Raw genomic sequence first — 14,652 nt, 5'->3', positions numbered from 1 at the left:
GTGTGTGTGTAGAGGATACAACATTTATATGATGGATAGAATTTATGCAGGATTATGAAAACAATTATTGAAACAAGCCATAAAAAATGTAAAACTGACGGCTTTAAAAAGCTGAGAAACAAGGCCAGGACCCACCAGTGCGGGGCAAAGGGATTTCAAGTTTCCCGGTTGGTTCTCTCTGCCTTCTCTCACTCTCTAAACACCAGCAGAGGTTTGAAATTAGCAGGCCCTCAACCTCATACTAAATGAATTAATATAGTTGCCTTCTCGTGTTCAATCTTTGTCTTTCTAATTATATAATATAAATATATGCACATGCTAAATCAATTCATTCCCCAACACACCCACACACATGATTTTGTAATTATGAGAAATTTCAGATGTCATTAAGTGCAGAATTTTCTCCCATGAACATCTTCAGAATTAAACAATTTTTGCTCTTATGCTTGGGTACTTGAACAATTAATTAACACGAGAGTCCTTTTAAATCCTAAAAATCCACATAACGGAACCTCAATTCAGTCAGCATATAGACCCTTCCTACTTTAATTACCATGTGACCTCCAAGTAGGGCACCCTGAGCTTCACTAGGGTAGTGCTTTAGAAAACATGGAAACCTGCAGAAGACCAGACACTGATTACTTAACAGGTGCAGTACAGACGGGTTTGTCCACAGAAACTAGCTTCCACTGCTAAAGACTGAATTTCAGCTTTGGCACAAAGCACATTTATTCAAGGATCTCACTTGGCGCTGGCACGTATTTTGTTTCCAAGCATTTTCACTCACTTTAAAACAAAGGAAAATGGGATTACATTTGGTCAGGATTATCTACATGTTTTTCAAATTGAGGGCTGCAATTCCGTAATGTGTGAATCGTGACATCAACTTAGTAAATGGCAATTTGAACTTTTTAAAAAAGTGAAATAGAAAAAAAGAGCTCATAGAACACAAGAAGTATTACTCAGTGTATCTTTTTTTTTTTTAAAGGTTTTATTTATTTATTTGACACAGAGAGACACAGCAAGAGAGGGAACACAAGCAGGGGAGTGGGAGAGGGAGAAGCAGGCTTCCCGTGGAGCTGGGAGCCCAATGTGGGGCTCCATCCCAGGACCCTGGGATCATGACCTGAGCCGAAGGCAGATGCTTAATGACCGAGCCACCCAGGCGCCCCTACTCAGTGTATCTTTTATTTCAGTTATGCCTGTGGGTGTCTGGGGTTCTCCTACAAAATGTGTTTCTTATTGTAGAAACAATTCAGGAAGCATGGATCAACATTACACCCGGACAGGACTTTTTCAAATACTGTGCTTTATATATAAATATATAAATGTGTGTGGATGTTTGTGGGACCTCAACATTCTAGCTTCGCAACTCACTAGCTCTGTGGGCTTGGGCAGATTCCTTACCTTCTGTGCCTATAATTATCTGTAATGGGGATAATAACAGTACCTATGTGACAAGGTTGTTGAAAGGACAAGGTGAGTTATGTAAATAAAATATTTAGAAGAGCACCTGGCACATAGTAAGCACTCGCTACTATTCTATTCGCAGTAACACTTCTACAAAGGTTATCAGGTATCCTGGATAATCCTAACAGTGGTACTTAATTTAAAACACAACAAAAACTTCTCAGGGGAGAAATGTCAGAGCTAGCATGCTTATCTTTTAAGTCAAAAAGAGGTAAATTAATGTTGCCTGAAAATTTCTGAATATCCTTGATAATGGATAATACCAAGGGCAGTACTTTCCAAAGATTCCCACGGAAGTGTATCTTTCATCAGGCGGTGGGAGCTTTGTATTCTGATGGACCTGGGGATAAAACCAGAAGCAGTTGCCAGAGGTTCAAATTTTCTTTGAAATCTCATTCTTTCTTAAGACTCACCTGAATCTTTCATTTTACCACCAAATAGGTTTGTTTTAACAGAATGCTTTAAAATACTGGCTTGAAAAATCTTTCTTATCTATCTTACTAGTTAATGGGTGAGCTTCCGTCATACTGAATCCACTAAGTTTGGAAAACCCACTACTAAAGAGCTTTCACTGCTCACCAGCACCCAAGAAATTTCTGTCTTGGTGCCGCAGCATTTTCAGGACCCAGACTAACACAGATACACAAACACAAACCGCAAGGCATGATTCCCTCCTGAAATGACCAGGATACTGGTGGTACAGGAAACATGTTCAGGCCACTGAGGGTGTGTATGTAGACATGAACTGTCAGCTGGGGAGGCACAATCACATGCCGCCTGCTCCTGGAAAGGTTCATGCACGAGGGCTGCTTTGGTAAAGGGTGCATTATTTTACCACAACAGCTGTAACCTTCATTTAAATGAAGTTTCAACTCATAGTTCCCACAACGCCGTTCAACTAATTTCCAAATTTTCCACATGTGTGAACAGTTTGACCCCTAGTGGGTGAGTGCTAAACCTTGAAATACCACCTGCTAAATGAGCAGACTGTGAAAGCCGCCCCATCTCTAGGGGAACAAGACGGTCATCTAATCTGGGTTTTTTCAATCATCACTTCTCTTGCCACTAATACCAAAAAATCAACTCTGAGGGTGCCTGGCTGGCTCAGTCTGTAGAGCATGCAACTCTTGATCTCAGGGTCATGAGTTCAAGTCCCATGCTGGGGGGCAGAGATCACTTAAAAAAAAAAAATTAAGAAAAAATAATTCAACCCGGAGTCAAAAATTCCGGTCAGCAATTTTCCCTGGCTGAGAGAACTTTCAAAGACACTTCCCATTTCACGAAAAATTGGTTCATAAAAGGATAAACAGGGGTGCCTGGGTGGCTCAGTGAGTTAAGCGCCCAACTCTCATTTCAGCTCAGGTCAGGATCTGAGGGTCTTGAGATTGAGCTCATGCTGGCGGGCAGTGGGGGGTTTGTGTGGGGGTGGAGCCTGCTTAAGATTCTCTCTCTCCCTCCCTCACCCCCTCAATAAAAAAAAAAAAAAGGATAAACAGTCCTACCTCAACACTCTGATTTACAGCTTTTATATTTTGATTTGTTTTGAATACATTCTAACAGTTTATTCACCTTCCTGAAGATACCAAGAGAAATCAAGAATCCTCCTCCTTTAGGTGAAACACTCCCAGTGCGTGGACAATGGTCTTGATTATTACGGTTACTAGGAGCTTAATACCACCTATTGCTCTTGTGGGTCCGCCTGCCGGAGATCTGCACCCCCTTCTGTGCACATGTTCAGTTGCTGTACCAGATAAAAAGCTTGCCGAAAAAGTCCTCGGTAGCTACTACATCAAATACTTATATTTTCTGACATTATAAATGTTGGGGAAAAGGTATGGTGAGGATACATAATACACAATTATGTGTATTTAAACCAAGGCGTTGAGTCAATCAAATGTAAAATTAAATTCTGTCTGTCAATTATTTGAGTACATCTTCTAACCTCATGAAAACATGCCATTTGATGATAAATTCAGTAACAGAGGGTTGTTTTTTTTTGGAGGCAGGTGAGAGGGGGCTTTTTTTTCCTTTTAAATCTTGCTCCCCATCCTGACTCGAAACAATCTGGCCATATCCATAACAAAGGGAAAAATGTGGTAAACCCAAAATACCAGCTTCCCCTAAGAGGATTCTGAAAACCGGCTTAAGCTCCTAGCATTTTCACTTTAAAAAAAACAAAACAAAACAAAACACTGAACTGCTCAGAGTCAAGATATTTCTTTCTAGTTGCAAAAATTTGTAGTGAATTTCTCTATAGGGTGTACAACTAACTGGTTTTTGTAGTCACCATAAAACTCTGTGTCCCTGTCAAATAAATAAATAAAATCTTTAAAAAAAAAACTGGTGATTTTGCAGGTTATTATTTAGGAGCAAAAGAAATAAAATGCCTCTCTTGCACCTCTACAATAATTAAAACCCACACATAAATCTGAAAAAAAAGGGGGCACCTGGGTGGCTCAGTTGGTTAAGCATCCAATTCTTGGTTCCTGCTCAGGTCATGATCTCAGGTGAGATGGAGCCCCATGTCAGGCTCCGTGCTGAGCATGAAGCCTCCTTAAGACTCTCTTTCTCTTCCTCTCCCCCTCCTCCCATGCGCACGCTCTCTCAAATAAATAAATCTTAAAAAAAAAAAAAAAGGACACTTCAGAGGGCTTGGGCTTCACAAACAACTCAAGTTTCTTAAATAAAACTTACACATCAACACTTTGCAAAGAAACCAACTTATGCAAGGTATAAGTGCAATGAATTATAGAAAGAAGCACATTTTAGGATTAATCTTTTTTCAAACCACACACAGTATGTACGTGTTCACTTAATCTATACTAACACCTTCAATAAAACAAAACCCTCTCCTCCTCATTTTGAAAAAAAAAAATCCTCTTTCTAATGTGAAACTGTAGTTCCCCTTCACTGCTGCCAAGGGAGTCATCTGAATGTGTTTTAAAATTACTTTTCACTACAACTATTAAGGGAATCTACTGTCCTAGTTACAAACACACACACCCCTAATATATCTACCAAAAAAAGCAATGTGGATGTTTACCTTACACCACATCTAGACGTTCAAAAGGAAATTTTACTGTAACATGGCTTGTTGGTTAGTCTGAATTCTTTCACCATTGACATTTTTCAAAAATCAGCCTTACCAAAAGAAAATTTCTACATTGCAGGTAAAATCTCAAAGTTAACAGAACTCCCCCAAATTGGCTGGTTTGTTGAAATTCCATTGTTTTATTATAGAAATCATACTCCCAGTTTGAAGAATCAGAACGGGACAAACAGCCAGAAACCCACCCAAGCAGCCTGCTGTCGAGTGCGCCAGGCAGCGAGCTAGTTTTGTGCCCAGGGCTGGACTGGCAGTACTGTTCTTAGCTTCTGTGGAGGGGATGGGATTGCGAGGTAAAGGGCCGTCAAGAACCAAAAGCAGAGCCCGCTCTACCAAATCACAGTGACTCAAATACCCACCGGGGGCAGGCTCCAGTCACCAGACCCCCAGCAGATCCTGAATACAGGTGAAGCAGCGCGCAATACAAAGCTGGTGCTAGAACCAAAAAAGAAGGTGGGAGTACAGAGCCTTTTGAAGAAAGAACTGGTAAGACTGGGGGTGCACTGAATAGGGACACGAGAGGAACATACTGAAGTCTCAGATAACAATGCTAGCAAGAGAGAAGTTGGACTCGGCTTACGGAGCAAGAGGGGAGCCTGGGGCAAGCGGAGATGGAAGTCAGGGCGGGGCAGCCAGACAGAAAGCCCTAAGGACAGACAGGAGGATGACCAAGGGAAGCTCAGCAGGAGGCCAGTGAGCCAACAGTTAGAACCATCACAACTGCTTCAGCCAAACAAAACTGGAAAGCCCGACAGGAGAATCAACTAGAACAGAGAATCAAGTCAAAGAGGGATCTCCTGAATGTTCATCAGAAGAAAAGATAGAACTAGGAGAGCAAAGTAGTCTCTAATGTTAAGAGATCTTTCAAGAAAAAGGGTGACCCGGCCAAGAACTTTGGGAATCACTGCATGTTGCATCCCCCTCCTTAAAGAGGCCGAAATGCTCCAGAAAATGGACCTTCCCAAACGAATCTGATGTCTCCTGGAACACTGTTCACGCTCTGGAAACCACGGAGCTGGAAATGCAGGGGAACCAATGTCACACACCAGGGAAGAATCTAGGAGAATAAAGAGACATGAAGTCTGATTTTCAGTGGACTGAAATGTTTTTCTAGTCCAGAGAGTTAAGAGTTTTAAAGAAAAAAATTTTTTTGAAATATCTTTGTAGTTAATGTCATAAACCATTATCTTCCAGGTTTTAAAGTGCTTTTAATACACCACCAAGAAAATGTGAGTGATACACTTTGATTTGTTGTTGTTCCTCAGCAGTGATTATAGATTAAGGCTAATCCATGCACTTAAAAAATTTTTTTCTGCTACTTCTGTAACAGCATTTAGGATTCAGACATGGAATAAAGTGAAGCAGAAATCGTCTCTAGACAACTACACATCTAACTGTATTCATTAGGATTGCAGTCTCTACGTCACTTCCCACACTGCTCCAAACACAAGCATTTCCAGACTCAAATCAGTGCTTCACCAAAGACAGACCAAAAATGAACACGTCGATTTACTACTATTACTTGCTACTCCAAGGCACATATTTTTCATTCTATGGTTCTAAAATCAGTATGTGTTCTACAAAACAAAGTGCGCTCTTTAATATGGTAATAGGGTTCTCTTCCCTCAAAGGCTCTGTTAAATTAAGGGTACACCTCATATGTATACAGACACACACACCCTGTAAGACATAAATCCCCTGTAAGATATAGATCTCCCTGTAACGGCAACATATATTAACATATTAAAGGTCCCTCAATATGCAGCCCAGCATTTCCTAAATTCATTTATTCACAGAATTCCCTCCCACCCTCATACCTTACATGTCACCAAACATAGACGGGCAAATATTGTTCTAAACAAATAAAAATACTGAAAATGCAGTAACATGTGTAGTAAACGTGTAGTAAAGCTGAGCACCTTCATTATAAAAATAGTGACCCAAAAATGAACAAAAAAACAAAAGCATAGAAAGCTTCACCATATAAGAGTGATTATATGCGTGATATGCCTCACCAGAGAAATGCCCCAGCTAAACTTTCGATGTTACAAAACAACCCGCACACGGCCAAGTCCCCTACACACAGAACATTTATGAAGGTACCACTGAAGGGAGGACTCTGGGCAAACTGCTCAACAGCCTGAATATCTTCAGCATCACTAAGCCTTCCCTGGCTTTGTGTTTTCTGGGTCCCCCTGTTGGGAGTCTTTCTTCACTGTATCAAACAGGACAGACACTGACTGGGGGGAGTCCCTGAGCACTCATAAAACATTCCGGCACCGTGTCCTTGGCTATCATCAACCAGGAACACGGAAAAAAGGCTTCTGTCCAAAGTGAGGCAAGAAGCAGAAAGCTGAGGGGGAGCAGCTCCAAAGTCACCAGTGTGGGTTTGGCCTGATTTCTGGCACATATTAAGTGCTGAGTAAATAGCGGTATTATTACATGTAAGATGGACCTGCAAGGAAATTTTTCATGGATTTTAAATCTTTAACATGGTGGAAGTTAGAAGAAACCACTCTTGGACTTTCTCTTCTCCACCCTCCCACAAGCCAAACGTCCTCCAGTCTGGCCAAAGCAGGCCTCCTTCCATCCTGTGGGGGGGGGGGGGGGGAGAGTCTGAGCTCCGGCCTTTCGGCAGCTCCTCGGGCACACTTAACTATTTCAGTTAGTATATGGTTAACTAATTTCTACATAGTAAAGGCATTTTATTCCTGGCATTTGGTGCTGTCCTTCTGTGCACCCCTTTTCCCATCATTCCAACGGCATTCCTCATTTGTCATTTAGAATACGTTTCTTAAGTCAATGGTTACATTTCAATTTTCCAAGCTACAGCACAAGGTGTGTCAAGAAATTTTTCTTCCAATTTTTAGCAAATTTATATGAAGCACGACAACAGGTTTACACATTCAATCTAAAAACGCACCTACTATTACTAGGAGTTATGAAGTAAGCAAAAAAAGGACAGGAAGTTCACAGTGTCACTAAGGAAGCTTCCATACTCAAGACAATTGGTCAGTATGGAATTCCGTGTTGTAATAAAATATCAAAACATAAACGAGTTTCACGAGATTAAGAGGGTTCACGGAGAGCATGAAATCTGAGGGGACCTGAAGAACGCGGGGGTTGGGGGGGGACGATCTGGTGGCCCTGCCCTCACACACTGAACGGTCCGTGCCTGCACGTCTGCACAGGGATGGCTTGCAAAGCCAACACCGAGGCCATTTCAGCACGACACCAAGCAGAAACACCTCACTGGCAAGGAGTCCCGCTGGCTCTACTGGCCTTTTTTGGGTTGTTTCTATCAATTACTTCACTGTACTATAAATACATGTGCACTGTAGAAAACTGGAGGAAAAAATGAAAACAAGACTAAACTAAAAATAACCCATAAATCCACTGCTCAGAGATAATCACTATTATCTTTTTGGTTTAGGATCCCCCCCCCTTTTTTAAATGTATACACTCATAGACCAACAACCTAAAATTTTAGACATTACATTTATTGCTTTATAGCATGTTTCTGTCATTTAATATTCACTGAATCATTAAATACAGAATTACAGAAATGCAAAGTTATCTAAAAATGATAAAATAATCATCCTTAGTAGCAAAAAACTGAAAACATGCTCAAAGAGGGTGTTAAATAAGTGTTCTCATGACAAAGTATTAATCTACTCATCAGTTTCTCAGAGTAAACTTTAGAAGCAGATTAGCTATTTCAAAAGGCACACATATTTGTTAAGCGTTTGTCACATATTTCTCTCAGAAAAGTCATACTAAATTACTCTTTCTAGCAACGTATGAGTGGGTTCATTTCTCCATACCCTCACCAGAAGTGCTTTATTTTTTCATCTAGGCCAAAAATTTTAAGACCTGTATCTCACTGACTGGCATTTCTAGGAGTACTGCTGGTGAAGCTGAAACTTTCTTCATGTTTCCTGCTCCTTCTTTTATCCTCTTGGTTTACAAGCCCTCTTTTTATATAGTAAGGAAAGTTAAACTGCTTCTAAGTCACAATATTTCTCTCAGTTTGCTACTTGCCCTTATTCTCTTTATGGTATTTTAGCATACAGGAGCTTAATAATTCTGATTTTTTTCCTTACAGAATTTTTTTCCTTTACAGTTCCCACTTTTGGTGTTGTGCTGGGAGAGGCCTTCGCCATCCTAAGATTATTTGTATTATCTTTTGTTTCCTAAAAAAATTTTAAAGACGACATTAAAAAGCACACAAGTTCACACCCTAAAATTATAACCTTTTTGTACTACTTTAAATGTTTTCACGAGTGCATACACACTTTATGCACACAGATTTTAAATGGCTGCACACATTTCATACAACCTGTTTTCCAAAATATTTTCTCACAGGTCTTTTTAAAAATTGCAACTTGTTAGATCTGAATAGTCTTAAAATGGTTTTATAGATTTTTGCAAGGTCAATGAATCCTATCACACCCAATTCAACGAGTTCGAAGTTCCAGAACTGTTCATTTCTATCCCCACCAGTGTCCATTTACTCTCCTTCACTGTACACCAGTTACTGAAAGACCAAGAAGAATAAGTTCAGGCTTGGTGGTCAACAGAGTTCTGCCTAATGAATTGTCATTAATGATCAATTATCAGTTATCAATCATTAAAGCATTTTCATTCTTATCTCTTCTTCCACTTTCATATAAAACACTTAGGAAGCGTCTGGTTGTAAGCTGGAGCTCTGGAGTCCCTCTGTCCTGTTTAAGGCTCACCACCTACTAGGAGGCCTGACCTTAACCACTCACAGCCTCAGCTTCTCCACCTACACGCTGCAAGGTAGAGCAGACAACAGTCCTTACACTTCACGAAGTTTGGTAAAGATTGCAGGTGGGTGTTTGTTCTTGAACACAGCAGGAGTTAAATGAATGTTGATGCAGGCAGGGTGCTAGGCACAGGGGGCAGATGTATATCATAACGTTCCCAGCCCTAACGGAGGTCCGTCTAGTGGGAGAAGCCAACAAGTCCAGTCACAGGGTAAAGTGCCAGGACAGTGACCCAGGCAGGGCCTCACGGGATCCCAGAAATGGGATGGGACGAGAAGTCAGGGCCTAAGCGGAGCCCTGTGGAAGGAGCAGGAGTCTGTCAGGTGACAGAAGGGGATGTGGTACTCTAGACAGAGGGGAAGCTGGAGCAGAAGCAGACGAAAGAGCACGGGAAAACCACCACAGTGATGCTGAAGCAAGGAGTGGAAGCCAGTGAGGGGACTCTGCTTACTTGATCCAGGTTTCCCAAGGGAAAAAAATTTAAATGACTATCAAACTTAGGCTTCACAAGTCGGTTTTTCCAACATGAGTAAGATTATGCTTTAGAAGAGGACAGTTTTTCAAATGCTGCTAAAAGCGATGACATTCCCACAGAATCCGCACACTCTGAAGGCCTAAAGAAATCTTAAAATAGTATCAATTAAAAACCGTCTTATTTTACAAATGAGGAAATAGAGGCCCAGCAAAGTTAAGCTCAAATTAGACCCCAGCCAGGTCTTCTCTACCAAGCAAAATGTTCTATGCAAAATGTCCTAAGCAAAAATAAATAAGTTACACATGGCTGGAAAATATCTGTATGAATAAAAATTGTAACGTCATTAAGTATCATAATTCTGATTATAGCATGCATTATTGAATGTACATGTTATAAACAGGAAGCTGAAAGTCCTTAGAAACAGAATAAAGTTAAGGGTTTTACTCAAATCTGACTCTTCATTTAATGTTTACTTCTCAGTTTTGAAAAGCAAACAACACACTTTACTGAAAAAGTACCAGGTATCAGAAAAAAGAGCAAAGTGAACGTAGAATTGGCCCTTAAAAATGGTATACTCTCTTCTCTAGGCATATGTAAAAGACAAAGTTCAAAACAAGCCCATGGTCCCCCAAAGCCATCCTCTCTCTTCCAGATTGACTCAGCTGCTGAAGATACAAGGGCTGTGGTTTTGGGAACTCTGCAAGGCTGAAACAGCAAACAAGAAAAATACAAACACACTCCTAAGTTTTTTGGGCCCTCATATTTAATTTGAAGAATGGCAAGTAACAACTCAATTTAAAGTACATTCATTTTGGGGCGCCTGGCTGGCTGAGTCAGAGGAGTACGCAACTCGATCTCGGGGTTGTGGGTTCAAGCTCCACACTGGATGGATTACTTAATAAAAATCTTTAAAAAAATAAAGTACATTCATTTTAATTTTCCACACTGAAAGAAAGGCACAGCATGTCTGCTGGGTATACTGGGAGTGAATTTCTGAACAAAGGCCCTCAAGGACCCAAGAAGTCTCTCCTTCAAGAGAGGCTACATCCGACTCCAGCAGCACCACCGGGTGTGCACCAGCTCTTCAACAGGGAAGAAAGAGCCTCAGCTACCAAGATTTCATTTCAAAAGCAAGGCTGCAATACTTAACCCGGGGGAAAATACTTCAATCTTTTGCATAAATAAATAAAAAGCTGCACCTTAAAACTAGTTCTGAAGGAAGAAGAGCTAATTAAAGTTTCGCCACTTGTTTTTCTTACCACTTTCCTGGATTTCCGTAGCTAAAGAAAACCTGAGCATTTTTTTTGTTGGGGCACTGTATTCGATCCTGGGGTCTGTAACAGCAATTATAATAAAACTTGCATTCTTACCAGCATAAGACGTGTTTTCTGCAGCCCACATCAGAAGTGGTCAAACGCTGGCGGAAATATTCCAGATTCATTCATTCAAAAAAACAACTCACATACCAACTTCTATTGCTACTTTGGGGATGCAAAAATAAGGCATATCCCCTACCTTCAAGGAATTCATAGTCTGAAATGTATAAAGGCTGTAATGACAATCAACACTAAGTTAATTACCCCTAGAAGACAATATTCAGCAAGAAGCAAAGGAGTCTTAGGGCTTATAATATGGAAGCAAACTGCAGAATCAGCCCAGCCATTCATGTGTCGCTTAGGCCTCTTGATGTGGCCTCCCAGACATCAGGACTGGGAGACATGGCTGCAAGGACCTGAGCATGTGGCTGAGAGAGGGAGGGTACCATAAGTTAAAATCCTAGTGTATCTACAGTGTTTCCTTTTCTTTTTAGCACAGTCGTTTTTAAAAGATGGTGCCAACGAGGAAAAAAAAGGCTTAATATTTTCAGAGAGTAATTCAGCCACCCCTCTCAAACTTAATGAGCAGTCTCCTGAAACCTCCAAAAATGGGCATAGCAGGGTTAAAGCTTGCGGACTTCGGAATTGGAAATGCGATGCCACTATTTGACTTACCATGGAAAGCAACGAACAGCACCTCCATGTAAAAAAAAAAATTTTCTGGTATCCAAGAACCCTTTTTAAACAAAGAAAGTCCAAATTTCTTTTAAAACAAAACAACCGGTTTTGCTTCTCAAACACTATTTCTTATCTTGCTACACAAGCCATAAACTCCCCAGGATTTCAGAAAATCAGGTAAACAAGGTGGCCACAAAATGAAGTGTTAAACTTAAAACTGCACACACTGCTGCGGAGTGTTAGGTTAGGTTTAGGTCCTAGGAAGTAAAAGTGAATTTAGTTCCCTTTCTGTCACTCCGATAAGCGCATTTCAGCTCAACAATAACCCACAACCCTCGGACCAACTAGATAAGCGCACTTCAAAAACAGCGCGACCCTTTACTCCACTCCTAACTTTGTCTTAAATGCCACTTCAGGGAAGGGCAATTACACACAGCAAATAAATAACTTGAGTAAGTTAACTGCCGTTCCGTATTTGCACACTTACCACTAACCCCAAGTACGAACTAAAAGCAACACCAGTGATCCAATCGGAAAAGAGAATCCTGTTTTTGGCAAAGAGCTCGCTAAAGACAGAAAACCCTTAACTTTGGGGATCAGTCTCAAGGAATGTTCACAAAGCACTTCCCTCTCGCTTAACCATTTCGTCCACAGAACACAGCGCGGCACAGGTGGCGGAGGGAGGCTCGCGGCGACCCCGCCCCACGCCGGCCGCCCGCGCCCGGGTTACCTGCGGGGTCAGCGCGCGCTCCCGCCGGGCGCAGGGCCGGGGGCGCGCCGAGGCCCGGCCCGACTCGCGGGCACCGGGGGGCTCCGTCCCGTTCGGCCGCCGCACTCGCATCCCTGCGCGCCTCCCCGGTCCGCTCCCCCGAGAACGGGGCAAAGGGGCGACTGTTACCCAATAATAGCGACCTGCACAGTCGCAACAATGCAGGCGGGGACCCCGAGAGTCGCGGGCGGGGAACCGGAAAGCAGAGCCCGGCTCCGCGGCTCCTCCTGCGCGCGAACCCAGTACTTTCTTGAGAGCACGAGTCGGGGAGAAAAAGACGCACAGGGGACTAGCGGTCCCGAGGGGGTGGGGGAGAAAGGGCACGGGCCCGGGCGCCCCAAGGGGTCGCCGCACGAGAGGGGCCGAGGGGAGGCGAGGCGCGAACGCCCGGGCTGCCCGGGGCCGCTAGCCCGCCCGCCCGCCCGCCAGCCCAGCCCCGCAGCCCGAGCCCGGTCGCGGCCGGGAGAGAGGCCGGCGCCACAAGGCCGCCGCCTCGGGCGCGATGAATCGGGCTCCCCCCCCCCCCCCCCCAGTGCGTAGTCCAGGCCTGGCCGCTCGGAGCCCGCGTCCGGGGCTGCGGCCCGGCCAGGCCCGAGCCGGCCGGGGTGACTCAGGGCCCGGCCCCGCTCGCTCCCCTCCCGCCCCAGCGTCCTCCGCCCACGAGTCCCCCGGCCCGGCCGCCATTCCGCCCCGCTGCGGCTCGGCGGCTCAGGCCTCGCCGGGCGCCTAGGCTCGGCCGCCGCGGCCCCAGTCACTGCGACACCGCGGCTCCGGCCCGGGCCTGCGCCGCCGCCGCCTGCCCTCGGCCCCCGCGCCGCCGCCACTCACCCGCATTTCCCTGGTGCCTGAAGGGCTCGGGCGACGTCTACACCTGATCGCTGAGCCCGGGCCCCGGTTAAATCCCCGTCCCGCCAAGGTCTGGCTGCGTCCCTCAGCCGCCGGGGCTGCCCCGCCTGGAGCTGCGTGCGACACGGCTCCCGCCTCCTCCTCCTCCCCTGCCCGCCCGCCGGCCCTCCTCCTCCCGCCGCCGCCGCCGCCTGCACCGCGCAACCTCCGCCCTCTCGCCTTTCCTCCTCGGCTCCCCGCCCTCCCGGCCTCACCGGCTCCGGCTACCGAGGGGGAGAAGCTGGTGGGGGAGGGCCGGAACGCACCGCCATCGGCGTCCGGGGCGGGGGAGCCGGGAAACCGTCGCCGCCATCTCCTCACAAGCCCGAGGCGCGGGAGGGGCCCGGAAACCTCCGGCCCGGCGCGGCCGCTGCCCCGGGGTCGCCCCCCGCACCGGCTGAGGATCCGCGAGCGGGGCGTGTTTCTACCTGAAAGCCGGTGGCCCCTTCCCCTGAGCGCCCGCGCCATCCGCGGCCGGGCGCGCCGGATCCTCCTCCAGGTTTTAGAGCCTCCCTCGCCTTTGGGAGCCTCAGAAGACCCGGCTTCCCGCCACTTCGGACCTAACGAGGAGGGGTCACCTTTTGAGGTTGGGGGCACCAGCCTCTGGAGAAACTGCCCCAAAACACCCTGAGAGAGAGGGTCTTGCACCTCCTCCCGCCCCTCTCCTGTGCGCACATACCACGCACAGCCCGAGCCAGCGTGGAACACAACCACAAGTACAACCGGTTAATGTGCCTCCCGCAGCATCCCCGACGGGGCCGAGGAGCGAGTCAGAGATGGGCAGGTGGCCCTGAAAACCAGGCACAGACTTCCAAGAAACGTGCAGTGCGTTCTCGAGCTTCTACACTTGCAGGCCTTAGCAATCAGTACCTGGAAGCCTGAGCTTATCTGTGTGTGTGCCTCTCTCTTTAAAATCGTTTCCGAAGGAAAACCCAGCGAGGCTTCCCTTTGTAAACTCTTTAACCAACCCTTCTTTTGGCAAATGACAAAGAATCACTTTACCATTAATCTTTGTAGAGACAAAGCAAGAAGAGAATAAGGATTTACGTGTGTGGGTGGTAGGAGATGACTGAAAATGTTTTCACCTGTAACCTGAAGTAGTTAATGACATTCCTTTGAAATTAACCGGCACTTGGGTACTTGAACTATTCTAAATACTAATA

At 45.1% G+C, this 14,652-nt stretch overlaps 1 protein-coding gene across 3 annotated transcripts in view; it reads right to left on the bottom strand.

Moving 5' to 3' along the window:
• Positions 1-13,773, bottom strand: part of CUL1 (cullin 1) — a 101,426-nt gene extending 87,653 nt beyond the window's left edge. Inside the window, exon 1 of one of the 3 annotated variants that reach the window (XM_088018504.1) lies at positions 13,756-13,773. The gene's annotated coding sequence lies outside the window, so the exon portion shown is untranslated. Of the gene's footprint in view, positions 1-13,432; positions 13,594-13,704; positions 13,723-13,755 lie in introns of those variants that run through there. The other 2 variants (XM_088018502.1, XM_028106180.2) reach the window with 2 other exon arrangements.
• Positions 13,774-14,652: the final 879 nt, after the last annotated feature.

This window comes from Eumetopias jubatus, unplaced genomic scaffold (genome assembly GCF_037043125.1).
Source record: "Eumetopias jubatus isolate StellerSeaLion01/CBP00866 unplaced genomic scaffold, mEumJub1_p1.0 scaffold_14, whole genome shotgun sequence".
Taxonomy (NCBI): domain Eukaryota; kingdom Metazoa; phylum Chordata; class Mammalia; order Carnivora; family Otariidae; genus Eumetopias; species Eumetopias jubatus.
This window is presented reverse-complemented; position numbering and strand designations above follow the sequence as displayed.